Source organism: Lycium barbarum, chromosome 11 (assembly GCF_019175385.1).
Source record: "Lycium barbarum isolate Lr01 chromosome 11, ASM1917538v2, whole genome shotgun sequence".
NCBI lineage: Eukaryota > Viridiplantae > Streptophyta > Magnoliopsida > Solanales > Solanaceae > Lycium > Lycium barbarum.
The window spans coordinates 89,675,456-89,694,086 of NC_083347.1; positions in this window are offsets into that span (position 1 = coordinate 89,675,456).

The window sequence follows — 18,631 nt, forward strand, 5'->3', positions numbered from 1 at the left end:
TCGCATTCTGCCGCTGTGCCTAGGCAGCAACCAATTGCGTCAGTAAGTGTATGGCCTCGGTCACTTGTTGACCCGAAGCAACTGGTGGAGGAATTGGGACTGAGGCTCCTCCCTGCTCTCCTACATTAGGCGAGGCCTCATTCTGTGATTCACTTTCCTCTACATTCGCCGGAGGCTCCCTTTCTGCCCGCTTCTTCGTCGTAGCTTTGCCCTTCTGGGCAGCTGTAGCTTTTCCTTTCGGCGGCATTCTGAAATCACAACACACTTTTAGGGGAGGATAAAATCTTAGACATGGCTCTATCGCACGATCTCATAAGAAGAAAGATGGTCATTCTTCCTAAATGCCTTGTTGCCTCTTGTTTATTAGCGTGGCGCGCAATACACCATAAAAAAGACTATACTAGACACAGCTCGTAGACACTTCCTAGGACGAACTGCTCTAATACCACTTTTGTCACGACCTAGCTAGGGGCCGCGACGGGTACCCGGGGCTAATGACCGAGCACCGCTCGCTCTATTACTCACTTTACTCGATTAATGCCCTTTTTATTTCTTTTAACTCAAAGCATGGAAAAGTCATAGTTTATAGGGAAACATAAATACTTTTACATATATAGGGATCTTTAGTATATCAAAATAATACGTACACATATTCATGAAAAATATGAGACCATACTACCCACACTGCGCATCTACGAGCCTCTACTGACATGCTGTACATATAGACGGAACAAGACTCCGTCGTGCCCAAAATGTATATATACCAAAGGAATAATCATAAGCAACTTCAAACAATGGAGTGCTTTCAGTCCGCTGACAGCTCCTAAGAATCTGGATCAAGCTCGCCTCCCTGTCTACCTGTGGGCATGAACACAGCGTCCAAAGAAAAGGACGTCAGTACGAATATTGTACCGAGTATGAGAGGCATAAACAATGAAGAAGGACAACAATAATATAATGAGAGCATCAATATGAACATCTAATTCTGAACGATAGTCATGAAAGAAGTGATACAGGCTGTCTTACTCATACTCATCATCAAATCATGTATGCATGACATGCAAGCTGCTCATCCTTACCGGAACGGTGTGATAATCAATAATATAAGCCCGCGTCCAGGCCTCCCGCGTCCGGGGTACCATCTCATGCCACCCACTAGTGGTGTCTGCCCACGCCCGAAGGTCGTGGTGTATCCGTATAACTACCCGCCGTAGCGGTGACTGCCCGGCCAACTAGGCGTGGTGTGATGCAATCATGACATGCTCATTATAAAATACTTATAATAATATGATTATCAAAATATGCTTATCTTAACATAATACATGCATAAGGCTCAAGATCATACATACTCTATCGGGGTGACGTAAGGTCGTGATCCCCCGATTTCATTATGGAGCAATTATTGACATTCTGCCTCACCTTGAAGGAATTAGTACATAAGGTGAGTGTAAGCAATCCAGGATATCATTGCCAATATTGCATCATCATATCATATATCTTATCTTATATAGATATATAGGAATATAGACTTTTAGCTTCTCGGGATACATGAACTCATGAAGAGGAAAAACTTATACCATAGGATTCATGCCATTTGAAAGAAAGGACTAGCCTCACATACCTTTGTCGTTTAGCTACGTTATCGCTCACTTGTCTTCCTTTGAAGTCACGACGTTACCTTCACGAGAGAATCGTATTAACATTAGTTAACCGACTATAAAAATTCATCGCTATCTCTAAAGAAATTTAAGCGGCATTTCCTTTGTTTCTACTACCTTTTTCCCCGTTCTATTCCAACTCCTAAACATTTACAACAACACTCATAATATTGCAAGCAACAATCATCATTCATATACCTTAAGCAAAATCCACCACCTTCCTCAAATTTCTCCACATTTAATGGTTTTTCGCTTATCATCGTAATTTTGCTTACTTCACACCTATTCTATGGCCTATACGTCATTTATAACGTATTTATAATCATAACATATCAACTTTCATGATTCCATTCAACTATCATTCCATAGTGACACTATTCACTCAGTAATGGTCCATTTTCTATGTCTTACCACAATTCAAATGTCTTAGTCTTCTAATGCTTTAAACAACATGATAAAGTCATGAAACTTACCTTAGATGATGGTTGAACAAGCTTTGAATGGGAATACTCCTCTAGCACTAAAACCCTTCTTCATCTCTTTTGGAATTTCTTGAAGAAGATGACCTCCAACTAGGTTTCATACACTTTGTTGCTTGGATTTGGTGTTGATGATCTTAGTTTTCCTTTGATTCACTCGAATTTCTAGGGATGAAGTGTTGAGAGTGTTCTAGAGTGTTCTTGAATGGTATGGATGAGTAATGAAATAAAATGAGGCTTGGGTCCCTTTTTAATAACCCAAAATCTGATTTTTAATGAACAATTGTCGGGGTGAACAGTGGTCGTAAACCACAGTTTACGGACCGTAAACCAGTTTACGAACCGTATAGTGTGGTCGTATTTAAGCATGTCCAAAACAGAAAGGTTGGCTAGTGATCATGGTAGTTTACGATCGAGGTTTACGGTCCGTAAACCAGTTTACGGGCCGTATACCAAGTCGTATTTAATTATTTCCACACTTAACAGAAAGTTGAGATTTTTGAAGGCTGGAGGACGATGGTGATTTACGGTCCGTAAATCACTTTACGGGCCGTAAATCACTTTACGACCACTGGGCTGGATAAAATTATACCACTTTCTTATTTCCAAAAATTCATGAATCATCACCCCTTACTTAGTAAAACACGACACACTCATACCCTTCGTTGGTCTATTCCTTGTACATGTACGGGGACTTTCCGAGGTGTAACAATTATGTGCACTTCGATTCTTTGGCTAGATATGCCCGAACCATGGTGGTTGAGATGGAGGATAGAGTTCATCATTTTATGGCTCGTCTAGGGCCACATTTGATACCTCAGTGTACGACTGCTGCATTAAAGCCGGGCATGGATATTTCCCGTATACAGGCATATGCACAGAATCTGGAAGATCATAAGCGTCAGCGGAGGACAGAGCGTGAGCGTGACCAGGGCCATGGTAAGAGGGATATATCTTTAGATATCGGGGGTGAGTTCAGAGGAGGACAGAGATAGCAGTATTCCCGGTATCCATTCCATTCAGCAGGGAGTGCACCTCCGCGGGTTTCAGGTCCGAGATTTGATCGGTCTTCTTATTCCAGAGCGGGTCAGAGTTTTAGAGATTTGGGTTCTCAGCATAGATCGGCGTCAGGCCAGATGAGACCCCTTTTGCCGCGGTTTACCCAGTGTGTTAAGTTACACGCAGGTTAGTGTCGGCTGGGATCAGATGCTTGCTATACTTGTGGCCAGCCAGGTCATAGGATGCGGCAGTGTCTGACGAGAGAGAGTGGGGGGTATGGTTCAGCCCATAGGGTATGTAGCTGGTTCTTCTTCTGTAGCACGCCTTTTGGGTCAAGGTTCTCAAACACCAGCAGGACGTGGTAGAAAGAGGAGTGGAGCATCCAGCTTGAGCGATCCTCAGAACCGCATTTATGCATTAGCTGGTAGACAGGATCGTGAGTCATCTCCTGATGTCGTCACAGGTATATTATCAGTTTCCTCCTATGATGTATACACACTGATTGATCCAGGTTCTACTTTATCGTATGTTACTCCATTTATTGCCGGTAAGTTTGGGATAGAGCCTGAGTTGATTAAACCTTTTGAGGTGTCTACGCCAGTTAGTGATCCAGTTATAGCTAAGCGAATATATCAAGGTTGTGTAATGATAGTTTGTAATCTCCATACCCTAGCAGATTTGATTGAGTTAGACACGATTGATTTTGATGTTATTATGAGTATGGATTGGTTGGCTTCCTGTTATGCTAATGTGGATTGCAGAACAAAGATAGTTCGATTTCAGTTCCCAGGCGAGCCAGTCCTTGAGTAGAAGGGCAATGCTGCTTCACCGAGGGGTAGGTTTGTTTCCTACCTTAAGTCAAGAAAGATGATTAAAAAAGGGTACATTTATCACCTGGTTCGGGTTCAGGATGTACAAGCAGAGTCACTGACCCTTCAGTCTGTTCCTGTGGTAAATGAGTTCCCAGAAGTGTTTACAGATGAGCTCCCAGGCATTCCTCCAGATAGGGAGATTGATTTTACTATCGATCTATTACTAGATACTCAGCCAATATCTATTCCTCCTGATAGGATGACAGCTGCAGAGTTGAAGGACATGAAGGAGCAATTGAGGGATTTACTTGAGAAGGGCTTTATTAGACCTAGTACATCGCCGTGGGGAGCGTCGATATTATTTGTAAGAAAGAAGGATGGCTCCTGTCGAATGTGTATCGATTACCGGCAATTGAATAAAGTGACTATGAAGAATAAATATCCACTTCCGAGGATTGATGACTTGTTTGATCAACTACAAGACGCCAAATACTTTTCGAAGACAGACTTGAGATCGGGATATCATCAGGTTAGGTTGAAGGAGGAAGACAATCCGAAGACAACATTCCGGACTAGATATGGGCACTATGAGTTTCGTGTTATGTCGTTCGGGTTAACTAATGCTCCAGCTGTGTTCATGGACTTCATGAATCGCGTATTCAAGCCCTTCCTAGATATGTTTGTGATTGTGTTTATAGATGATATTCTGGTTTATTCATAGTCAGAGGCAGAACATGCCAAACATCTACGAGCAGTACTTGGAGTTCTTCGAGATAGAAAGTTGTATGCCAAGTTCTCCAAGTGTGAGTTCTGGTTGAACTCTGTGGCTTTTTTGCGTCACATTATTTCAGATGAAGGCATTAGAGTAGATGCTCAAAAGATTGAAGCTGTGAAGAATTGGCCAAGGCCCACGACACCAATGGAGATACGTAGTTTCTTGTGTTTGGCTGGTTATTATAGAAGGTTCGTAGAAAGATTTTCTTCTCTTTCAGCCCCGTTGACTAAGCTGACTCAGAAATCAGCTAAGTTCCAGTAGAGGGATGCATGAGCGGAGTTTTCAGATATTGAAGGACAAGTTAACCTCAGCACCCGTCTTGACTCCTTTAAAGGGAGCAGATGGCTATGTGATTTATTATGATGCTTCAGGTGTTGGGTTGGGCTATGTATTGATACAGCACGGTAAGGTTGTTGCTTATGCTTCTAGACAACTGAAGAAGCATGAGAAGAACTATCCAACCCATGATCTTGAGTTAGTTGCGGTGATCCATACTTTGACAATGTGGAGTCATTATTTATATGGCGTCCATGTTGATATCTATACTGACCACAAGAGCCTCCAGTATATCTTTGTTACACCTCCCATTTTATTTCAAGGAAATTTCGGCTTATTGGTGGTGTATACCGTCAGTACGGTAGCTCGCACCAAAGTATTGGTTATGAGATATTTTGTTTGGTATGTGTACAGGTGTATAAGTATGTATTCTGGACATTTCGTGGGAATTGGAAGTGAAACTAATTAAATCAGAGCAGTTCAGGAAACTGCTGACACCAGTCAACGTCGACGGCCCAAATGGACGGACCGTCGACACGTCGATGAGTTGTCGCTTAGCACCGTCGACGAGGTTCTGCGATCAGATATCTCAGACATCTCAGGCGGAGGATCGACGGCGCACGTCGACGAGCCATCGACCCTGCTCGTCGACCTGCCGATCTGGAAGTTTCCAGCCCTGTCTATAAATATAAGAACCCATGTTTATTTCATTATTTTCCACAAAAAGAAGATTCTATATCTCTCTAGAACCCTCCAAAAACCCTCTCTCCATTTTCATAACAATCTATACCAAAAAGCCAAGATCAAAGCCAAAAATTAAGAGATTCAAATACTAGGAAGCCTATTAGGGTTTGTGAAGGGTAAGAATTTCTTTGGCATGCAAGTGGAGGATTTCATTCTAATGGAGTGGATTAACTCAAGGCTTATTTCCAAGTGATTAAGGTAAGTTTTATGATTCTTCCATGTTATTTAAACTATTGAAGGTTAAAAGACTTGAATTATGGAGAAAAAGGGAACATGAGGTGCAAGTATGAAAATAAAGATATTTTTAAATCATGACTTGACTTGAATCATAGTTATTGATATGTAATGAGTGCAATCTTTCTATGAATGGTGGTAAAGATGTTGTAGAGGCATTGTATGAGGATGGACACGGATGGTGCCATAGCTAGGGTTATAAAGGAGTGATAGGGAATGTTGGGATTGATAATGTCTAGCTTGATAAAATTGTGGATTAAGATATGGTGGTTGTTTTTGTGATATTGGGAATTATTATTATTATTATTATTATTATTATTATTATTATTATTATTATTATTATTATTATTATTATTATTATTATTATTATGTGGAGGAAGTTATCGAAATAAAGGAAGATGTTAACCGATTTTCGTTAGCTTTAATTAAGCATAAGTATGTCTTCCATTATCTAATTTTGGTACGAATTTCCTTGAAGGTAGAAACGTGAGCATGGAAGAGAAGCATCCAAGTGATAGAGTTAACGAATCATTAAGGTATGAAAGGCTAGTCTCTTCCTTCTAAGGCACGATTCTCATGAAACGAATTCCCTTTTCCCTTCCATGACTTTCTTACATTCCGGGCAATATGAGTCAACATTATATAGAGATTTTAAATCCCATGGTATGACATTAATTATTATTGATAGACCCACCTTATGATACTAGTTCCTTCAAGGTGAGGTAAGATGATTATGATTTCCCCATAATAGAATCGGGGGTTCTCAACCTTACGTCACTCCGATATGGTTATAGACTATCTTGGGACTCTAATGTATGTTTTATGATGAGTTTATGTAATGTACGCGATGATACGATTATACCGCGCCTAGATGGCCGGACATGTCACTGCTAATACGGGATGCTTGTGATTATACCGCGCCTAGATGGCCGGACATGTCACCGCTAATGCGGGCTGCTTGTGATTTTATCGGGCCTAGAGAGCCGGACATGACACCTCTAGTGGGCAGCGTATGATGGTACCCGGACGCGGGTAAATGAGGATTTTATACGTGATAGGTTGATGTATGTGATATGTTTAAAATGCATTTACTCTTAAAGGCTAAGCAGGTTATGTTTTCACCTTATGTTTCAGGATTTCTTTATTATGCTCATTTTATTTACGCCTTACATACTCAGTACAATACTTGTACTGACGTCCTTTTCTTTGGACGCTGTGTTCATGCCCACAAGTAGACAGGGAGGTGATCCGGACTCATAGGAGCTATCAGCATACTTGAGAGCACTCCATTGTTCCGGAGGTGCTAGTGCTTATGATTTTGTGTATATATATATATTTTGGGCACGACGGGGTCCTGTCCCGTCCCGTCCATATGTCTAGTACTCTATTAGAGGCTCGGAGATACGCATGTGTGGGTAGTATGGTCTCATGATTTTTCCCATGTGTATATATGTATTATTATTTTGATAGCCAGAGGGCTTATGTATATAAAAGTAATTATGTTTCAAATGAAAATGGTTTCCCTATGATTATAAGCAGGTTATTAACGAATAATCGCAGAATGAGTATGATTACGAGTAATATGAGTGGTGCTCGGTGGTTAGCCCTGGGTACCCGTCATGGCCCTTAGTCGGGTCGTGACAATCTTTAAGCAGAAGGACTTGAATTTACGTCAGAGGCGATGACTAGAGTTGCTAAAGGATTATGATGTTGCTATTCTGTACCATCCTGGGAAGGCCAATGTAGTAGTCGATGCTCTTAGTTGTAAATCTATGGGTAGCCTGTCATATTTGCAGCCAGAGAAGAGGGAGCATGCCCGTGATGTTTGTTAGCTAGCCAGTTTGAGAATCTGGTTGATAGACTCAGGTGATACAGGAGTTACATTTCAGGATTTAGCGATGTCATCTTTGGTAGTAGAGATAAAGCTGCGTCCGTACGAGGATCCTGTTTTAGTTCATTACCGGGATACAGCTCCTCAGAAAGAAAAGACACCCTTCGTGATCACAGGAGATGGAGTACTTAGGCATCGAGGCAGGTTATTTGTTTCTAATGTTGCAGGCCTTTGTCGGCAAGTTATCGGGAAAGCCCATTATTCTTGCTATTTTATCCATCTGGGCACAACAAGGATGTATCATCATCTCAAGGAAGTGTATTGGTGGGATGGCATGAAGAAAGATATAGCGGATTTTGTCGCTCGATGTCTGAATTGTTAACAAGTTAAGATAGAGCATTAGAACCCTGAAGGTTTGTTGCAGGATAATGAGATTCCAACATGGAAATGGGAGGTAATTAATATGGATTTCATTATAGGTTTACCCCGTACTCAGCAGAAGTATGATTCAATATGGGTCATAGTTGATAGGCTTACAAAGTCCGCTCATTTCTTGACTGTCAGAATCACTTATTCAGCTGAAGATTATGCAAAGCTCTACGTTAGAGAGATTGCGCGACTTCATGATGTCCCTAAATCCATTACTTCAGATAGAGGGGCACAGTTCACAGGTAACTTCTGGAAATCTTTTCAGAATAGATTGGGGACTCAGGTGAGTCTTAGTACTGCATTTCACCCGTAGACAGATGAACAAGCAGAGCGTACTGTACAAACACTTGAAGACATGCTGAGAGCTTGTGTGATTGACTTCTGAGGTAGCTGGGATGATCATTTGCCTCTTATTGAGTTTTCATATAATAATAGTTACCATTCCAGTACTTAGATGGCTCCTTATGAGGCTTAATATAGACGGAGATGTAGATCCCCTATAGGATGGTTTGAGTTGGAGAAAATTAGTTAGTTGGTCCAGATTTGATACAGCAAGTAGTTGACAAAGTGAAAGTAATTCAAGAAAGGTTGCTAGCAGCACAGAGTCGACAAAAATCCTATGAAGATAATCGGCGACGCAAGTTAGAGTTTGAAGTAGAAGATTGGGTTTTCCTGAAAGTTTCGCCTATGAAGGGAGTGATGAGATTTGGTAAGAAGGGTAAGTTGAGCCCTCGGTATATTGGGCCATACATAATCATTCGTACAATGGGTAAGGTGGAATACGAGTTGGAGCTACCTTCTGAGTTGAGGTCTATGCATTCGGTATTTCATGCGTCCATGCTCCGTAAGTGTATAGGAGATCCTTCGAGGATTGTACCAGTAGACGATATCCAGGTGACCGAACAGTTATCATACGTGTAGATCTCTGTAGCTATATTGGATAGCTAAGTTCGTCAATTGCGAACTAAGGATGTGGCTTCTGTTAATATGCTTTGGAGAAACAATAATGTCGAAGAGATGACTTGGGAGGTTGAATTGGAGATAAAGACTAATTAACCGTACTTAATTCCGTTGTCCCAGGAGGCCCAGTGTGAAGCATCATCACCCTCAGGTATTGATTTTACTTATAGTTATTGTAACTGGTCGTGTGAGGCCATGATGTTATATATTTTAGTATGTGGCCCTGTGTGGCATTATTTTGGGTTGCTGTGTACAGGATGGATTGGTATATTTACAGGGGAAACTCTGGCGAAATTTCTATAGAATCGTTAAGAGTTCAACATTCGAGGACAAATGTTCTTAAGGGGGAAGGAATGTTACACCTTGGAAATTTCGTGACACTCGTATAATGAATATGCTAATGTAAACATAAAGCCCTTGTAAGGTTAAGAAGGGTATTTTATGCTAAGAGTATACCTCAAGGTTCCAAGGCCATATGAGGCCATGGAAGTAAGCTCGTCGGAGAAAGTCGAGGTTGAGTCATGTTTGGAAAGATTTCACGTCATGTGAGTTACATATTTCTTAGCATCACTTTTAGTGAGATATATAAGTCCCCTTAGATGGCTAATGAAGTTTTATACAAGTTCCAAGAAGGTTCCATAAGGATTGGAGGTCAAACGAATCGAAAGAAACGCGATTTCGCGAAATCGGGGAAATTAGGGTAGTGTACGGTGGCACATGGAGTGTGATGAGCAGCACACTGCATGCCAACTTCCAATTTTTGGTGGACTCACGGGCCAACACCACCCCTAAGTGGTGGAGAGAGTGTACGGCCGCACACTTAGTGTGCAAGGTCACATACTCTCCGCCAAGTGAGTCGGGGTGTGATTTTGCCACCTTTTAAAATCCCAAACGACCCCAAATTCATTTCAAACTTTCCACACTCATTTTCCTACATTTATAGAGGCTTCCTAATAGTTCTTGAAGGTTCCCAATCACTATCATCTAAAGAGAGAAATCAACATCAAAACTCAAAGGTAATCCAAGGAAGGTGATTGTTCTTGCTTCTCTCCAAAGTTGTGGTGAACTTGATCTTGGAGGGAGTTGAGTGAGGTGAATTTATTTAATTATAAGGTATGTTTTCCATATTATTCTTATGGTTGAGTTGTTGTAAATGTTTAGTACCCAGGAAAAGAATTAACGTGGAGAAGCCATGAATGGTGTAATGAAGAAGATGAATATAAGGTGATCCCAAAAAGGGGATTTTGGATAAATTTGTGGTTGAATTGAATATAAGTTCTTGATTGTGACATTATGGATGTGGTTATTGTTGTTTGATAGTTTTTTTATCATATGGTGGAAGTTGATGAAATAGGGGAAGTGCTGCCCAAATTCCGTTAGCCTTCTTAGTCGCTCTAGTTTGAACTTAAGCATGTTTTTAAAACTTAACTTGATTGTGAATCCTCTTGAATGTAGATTTTGCGGGTTTGGGAGGAAATTTTAGTAGTTAAGGAGACGTGAAAGTATGTTAAGGCTATCATTTCTTTCATTTTGGCATGATATTATGATATGAACGAACAAGCGAGCAAACGAGCTTCCATATTACTCTACTCTTAGAAGCACTAGGAGTACTTCAGTATTTGATGATCCTGTACCTATTTTATGATTATTCCTTCTGTTTATGGGTCTTGAGATTTCTTATATTGATTATGTTATCTCAAAGGATGTTCATCGGAGGTAGTACGACCTTATGTCACTTCGAGAGTTCTATGTATTCATTTCATTTATGCATTGCATTCATATATATATATATATATATATATATATATATATATATATGCATGTTGACCCGTGACCAGAAGGCGTTATATACGCGTATATTATATGTATATGGGGTATGGGGAAAGGTATTGGCATTATATACTCATTACCACCTGATCAGCTGGTGCACAATGATGATAATATATGGATCCGGCTGCACGTTTCGCAACAAGGTATATGATGATGATGATGATGGCCGCAGAGAGGCCGATGTGATATGAGATAATGGATCGGGCTGAACGTTGCTCAGCACTATGACCTATATATACATGAGTATGATGATCATTGAGAGCATGCATAGTATAAGCCCACAGAGGCATTGTCAGTTATACAGATTTATGCAAATACTTCTAGATACTCAGTCATACAAATGTATTCAGTTAGTCAGTTTGATCTTTGAGTTTCAGATTCCTTTAATGATTTTTGTGTTTATGTTACACTTGTGCTTTACATACTCAGTACATTATCCGTACTGACTCCCCTATTACTCGGGGGGCTACATTCATGCCCACAGGTTCAGGTAGACCGACAGGCGGTCCAACTCAGTAGGACCTCTATCCAGCGGTGGTCAGTGCTCTCCACTTGATCCGGAGCTGCAGTCTCTTTTGGTATGCCATACTTTTGAGATGTATAGGCATATGGGTATGATAAGGCCATGTGCCGTCCTTTCAACAACATTTATCCCATTGGAGGTCTGTAGACAGTGGTATGTAGATGACATGTGTTGTTGCGTAATCTGTTCCAATTCTTTTGTGTGCATCATATGTGGCGGCCTAGTCAGCTTGTATTGTTCTTTCCAGCTTATATATGTACAAATTATAAAGAGATCATGATGTTCCCCTTTCTTGATGTCAGTATAAGATCAGTTTGGGTTATTTATGGGCCCTTATTATACAGTGTTATTCAGATACAAGCATGGGGGTGTTTGGTCACTAGGGATCAAGCACTCATCACGACTCATCAGTTTGGGTCGTGACATGTCGGGACCTTTAGATCCCTAATTTCACCCCTCTAGTTCATAAATTCTATTCCATGGGTTGGGAATTTGGGTCTTGATAGATGTAGGGTTTGTTTTTATGTTCTTCGTGATTCTAATTCCATGATTCGAATATGCTTAGACTTTCTTGATCTCGAGGCTCAGCGGAAAGGAAAGGCTAAGGAGTGATTGTTGGTGTTATTGCTGTTCGACCTTCCAGGTAGGTTACGGCTTACCCTATGGTGAGACTTCATTTAGCGAAGAATATATTTAGATGATATTATCGGAGAAAGCATGTAAACCTTCGGGTATGAAGTTGGGTTGGATATTATCTTAGGTTGGGCCTTGTTGTGTGATTGGGGCTAGCCACCCCATTGTGTTGTAACTTGATTGTTCTATTATTGTTAGCTTAATGCCACATGGTGATAGTAGATATTGGAGACTATTGTTATATCTTGATCATGATATTGTAGTATCTTACCGATTGATGTTTGATACGAGGATAGTGTTCTATATGGCTAGTGTAGCCTTTTCATGATATTGTTGGCGTACCCATGCGTGGTACTTGTGATATTGATCTGATTATTGACATTGAACTCATACATTGCACGCATTCTCATCCTTCATGATATACTGTTGATACATTGATGATACTTGAGGAAACACTGTGATGAGCTGGGCTCAGTTTGGATGAGAGTGACGTGAGGTCCGATATCCGATAGTTATCTCGAATTCGTGGTTGTATGGTAGCGGTATCCGAGGTTGTTGCCAGACCGTGAGGTACGTGGACTCTGCGGGTCCCCCATGGGTTGTACTGATGACGATCCTCTGTGGGAAAAGATATGGAGTCTCGTTCGACCATTGGGCAAAGATCCAGAGCGAGTGGTACGTGGACTTCGCGGGTCCCCCATGGGTTGTGCTACCGAGAAGTCGATTCTTCCGTTCGGAGTACATGTGTACACAACATTGCATTGCATTGCATTTGTATTCATACATTATTGCATTGTGTTGCATTATGGCTTATATTGTGATGATCTGGTGATTTACTTATGTTGTTTGTATTCGGATTGGATATATTGAGACTTGACGCATTTGGGTTTAGATGCTACAACCTAGGTGATAAAGTGTACTTGATTCTGGCTTGTGTGTGATTTATACTTGTCGATTTATCTTCTTATCTTACTTTATTGTCTGGATTGTGTTAGCTAAACTTAGTCGGCCTATGATACCTTCCAGTACTGTGGTTTTGTACTGACCTGCACTTGCTGCATTCTTTCATGAATGCAGAATTCCAGATTGGATCTACATCTGTTTCTCGTGGCTGATAGTCGCTCCGAGATTTGCTTAGAGTCTACAGGGTGAGCACGAGACGTCCGCTGCCTTGAAGATTCTTCTTTATTTATGTCTTATTTTCCATTCTGAGACATATTCAAACTTGATGTAATATTGATATTCCAGGCTTGTATATTTCTAGTTAGATGCTCTTGTATGGATTAGACCAGCCTCTGGGGTGTATTACCTTATTTTCGCACTATTTCTATATTTGTATTGTCAGACTTACGTGATTTATTGTCTTCCATTTATTAAACTGTTTATTTACGTTTTTACTATCGTTGGGTTGAGGGTTCGCTTACCGACGTAGGAAAGGTAAGTACCCGCATAGTGTCACGACCCGCCTAGGGGGCCGCGACGAGCACCTGGTGCTAGCCCACCCGGGCACCCCTTGACTCATACTTATGCTTACATCTAGGTGAGCCACATAATTAGACATGCATTTTCTTTCATTCATCAAACTAGTCCCATCGGACAATCACATCTTTAAATCATCATTGGCATTTATGCCACATCAGATGTACATAAGCCGACAAGGCTACCATAAGGTGTACAAAATATAGGCCGACAAGGCCAGACATGTCTAACCGTATACATGTGACTACGAGCCTCTAAAAGTATAACAGAACATATGAGCGGGACAGGACCCCGCTATGCCCATAATTATATACACAAAAGAATAAGTACCTAAAAGCTATGGCTCCGGAAGGAAAGGAGCTCTGCTATGCAATATCTGAATAAGCAACTATGGATCAAGTCTATCTCCCTGTGCACCTGCGGGCATGACGCAGCGTCCACAAACAAAAGGACGTCAGTATGAAGAATGTACTGAGTATGTAAAGCATGATCAACATCGATATATAACCATAGTAAACAACATGTGAAGTAGCATAGGAGGGGAAGACAATAATGTCAGCATCATGGCACTTACCTACCTTTCATAGGAAATTCCCATTTCTCATGCGTATTTAATAATAGTGCTCGTATTAGTATACATGCCCCTGTTCTCATTCATATACATAGTCTTTTCACATTCATATTCATATTATATACATAGCCATACACTTATATACATACATACGTAGCGTAACCGACCATAAGGTTCGGTGTTTCATACATACTTGGCCAACCAAGGCTCAATGTTATATCTACCTGGCCCTACCAAGGCTTCAGGGTTATCCGTACCATCTGCAGATGTGTGCGCGCGTTACGTAATCATATACATACATATATATATAAACATATACTCTACCCGGCACCATAGGCTCGGGGTTTCATTTTAGCCCTTTATAGGCACACATATATCTAATAGCCCGTAGGCACCTTTAGCATCATTATTATTATCATTATCATGACTATCATCATCATTATCGTTACATCTATATCATAGGCTTATTCGTTATATGAGGAGCGTAGTACAAACGTAGTACATATCGAGGATTGTGAGCTTATGAGCTCGGAGATCAATCATTTGGAGACAACATACTCGTATAGAGGATTTAGGAATTTGTCCAAAGAACCATGCCTTGTGAAAGAAGGGTTAGCCTTACATACCTTTTTGTCGGACTATTCTACACTTGCACGTCCCCTTCCAATGTTAGCGTTTCTACCTTCATTAATATCATAACAATGGCCATTAGTCATTCACATTATCCACATTATCTAGATTTCTCAACTTGCTTCTAATTCATCCATATTCAAGGTGATAACACCCAACTTCGTCCATCCGTCTAAAGTGTCTAGTTCATGATCTTAATACCATTTATAACACATTCATATCACAACACAACAACATTCGTGATTGAATTCAAACTATTCCTCAAAATGTCACTATTCATCATTCATGACCTAGTTGACCATATTTTTTACAATCCATGCATTTCAACTCTCCAATATCTTAAACATCATATAAATATCATGAAACTTACCTTAGAAGTTGTAGGAACAAGCTTTGGTTAATAATACTCCACTTTGAGCAAAACCCTAGTTTTTCTCCATTTGGATTTCTTGACTTGGATGACCTTTGATGATGTTCTTACTCTTGATTCACTTTGTTTTATATTGTTGATGACTTATGAACCTTGAAAGCTTGGATAATAAATGTAGAGAGATGTTTTAGAGAGAAGGTGTGTAATGTGGAAATGAAATAAAACAAGTCTTGGTTCCCTTATTTAATGAATTGAAAAATCTGTGTTGAAGTGAACAGTGGTCGTAAACCCGTCTACAGTTTACGGACCGTCCATCATGGGCGTATTTAACCATTTCCAGAATCAGAAGCTTAGACTGCAACCATGGTGATTTACGACCATGGTTTACGGGCCGTAAATCACTTTACGGTCCGTATTCCAGGTCGTATTATACCATTTCCTCGACTGGCAGAATGTTGAAGTCCTGCATGCCATTTTACGACTGCCAGTTTACGGACCGTATACCAATTTACGGTCCGTCCTAGCACTTTACGACCACTGGGCAGTTGCAAATTTGCAACTTCTCATATTTCTTAGACTTTTCATTCTAATCACCCACACCCATTTGCATGTATTGCTCATCTTATATCTCGTCTTAACTTAGCCAACTTTCTCATCTCACATCGGATACCTTTGAAATCTCGCCTAAGGTCATCATACGTCGTTTCTTGCTTATGGACATCATACACTCATACTCATCACTAGTTCATTCACTTGCGTACCAAGGAAAATTTTTCCGAGGTGTAACACATAGCTTAGCTAAATTGGGTCATGAAAAATTGGTATCAGAGCCCTCGGTTACCCGGTCTATAATACAAGAGTGTGTCTGGTTGAGTCTTGTGGATCGATACGATGGGCTCCTTACTTATCTGCGAGAGGCTAAAAGACATTTAGGAAACTTTGAATTCTTTTATTCTGTTGTGTGAATTTATTCAGATTGGTATCTAGTCGATTCAGTTGGTATCTGGATCTTCTTATCTTGATCATCTTTAGAAGATGAAAATCTATTTTTAAATTCTTACGCGAATGGTTGATCTATGACGTGTTGTGGTTGGTGCGAGATGTGTTATTCTGATTCAGAAAAATGATCAAGTTTAGTCTCTAGTTATGGCCTGAGGTTTCGATTGTGTGGAGTTGCGATTAGACTCGGTTGCTGTGTGGAGTCGCGATTGGGCTCGTTTATTGTGAAAGTTCGTGAGAAATGGGAAGATAGTTCAGAGGGTTATAGGGTCTCCATATTTTAGCATTGAGTTGCTTTAAAGTGACAAGTGCATTTATGGATTAACAATAGTGGGTTGCTCGATGATATGATCGGTTTGACTTTAGCTTCATCAAGGCTTTATGATGGTGCACGTGACACTGGTGAACCAATAGCGGGTTGACGATTCAGCAATGGTAGAGTATTAGACTTCGGTATGTGAGAACAAGTGTAAGTTCGGTGATGACCATCAAATATGGACAACGTATTGTGATCGCGGGTAATAAAGAAAAGAATTTGACAATAAGGACATGAAGGAAGATTTTCGTCGAAAGCGCGTAGCGAGGTGAGATTTCATATATCTTGGACATGATTACTTTTTGAGAGATGGGAAAGGAAAAAAAATTAGTGTCTGGTATGGTGGTCAGGATAAGGTTGTGATTGGTGCTAAAGGTTATTCTTGATATAAGCTAGTTGATGTTAAAGGACTACTATATTATTAAGTGAATTCTATGGGCACATTGTTTGATCGGCAAAATGACGGGGTTGTGGACTTCTGAGGAGCTAGTAATCAACTGATAGAAATGACTTCAATTATGGGCGAATGCGATGAGTTAGTGCCTTGAGGAGTTACTGGTTGTGTCATTTAGATTTGAGAAGAAGTACGAATATTGTTTTGTGGTTTGTCGGGCTTAAATGGATGATTAGTTTAGAGGATCGAATGGATTTGAGCGGTTGTTGGTTGATAGTGATAAGAGTGATTTGAAATGAAATACGAGAATTGAAGGATTACAATGAGATATCTTGCTATCGGGTTCGGGGGATTAAGGTTCGTAAGACTGGAGGTGAGGTAATAAGGGTACTTGAGTCGTGTTTGGACTGCGGGGACATTATATCATGACGTGTAGTAAGGGGTGTGACTGATGAGGTTGATTTGTGTCTTCGAGGTTAAGGGCAGAAAGGAAATCGTTGAAGCAAGAGTTAGTGATGTGAGAGTTTGGATTTAGTTGTACAGTATAGAGTGGGCTTAAGAGTTTATGGATGGGTTGTATGTTCGGTTATGTCATAGACTAATAGAGGTCAGTGATGGACTAAGGTTGGGAGCCTTGTTTTCATTGTGTAAAATTGGCTAGATCCCCCTACTAGTCGTGTTATTACTCGGCTTTGATGATTGAATAAAAATGGATAGTCGTGCAAGTAGTTAGAGGTATTCAGATTCGATAATTGAGGTGATTTTTTGAGGACTAGTAACATTAAGGATTTAAGTAAGGGATTAGTAAACCTAGGTACTTGAAATGATAAAATTGAAGATGATGGGTTAACTGAGTTAAGTTCGATATACATTTTGGAAATTGAGTAAGGCAATTCGGGCAAGGACGATTCAGTGGGATACATAAGGATATTAGTGATACTGTTGTATGATGCGCCGGATCTAGAGTGTTTTCTGTTCAGAGTGGTAAGCGTTAAAGAAACGCTAATGTGCAAAATGTGTGGTACGATCCTAACTCCAGGATTAATTCGGCTAGTTTGCAAGATTTATGATTATATGGTATTCGATAGAATAGATTCGAGAATTGATTACGGTATCGATGATCGTGAAGTGATTAGAAAGTTTGGAATTGATGAGTCTAGAAAAGGTATAGATGATTGTGAATCCATAAGAAAAAGGTACATCTTGGGGATTTCTTGGGTGAGAATGGATTGTGGTGTCGTCTTCCTGCATTTTCCAGTTGAGATGTGTTTGTTGCGAGAGCTTAAGAAGGAAATCTATAGGGATGGACTCAATGATATGACAGAGTTCCGTGAGGTTCGTGATCCGCGACTAGTGAGAAGCATGTTTCAGTGAACCGACTTGTTGAGGTTTATAAAAAGTGGCTTGGTGGTACACCGTCGGATAAGTTTCGTGACCTTCTATAGTGAATGAATCAATGTGATTTAAGAGAAAGGATTGTGGAATTCCTGTCATGTGAGGCTAGAGTTATATTTTCGGGAGGGACCTTACTCGTGGTAATACAGTATGATTGCAAGTAATGTTGACCGGATAGTTTGGGTAAGATCTTTGGTTATTAAGGACTTGGGGTAATTACGTGAGAGTTCAAGCGGCAATGTAAGATTGGATACTTTCGGAGAATTTACGAGCATATCGAGGTTATACTATAAG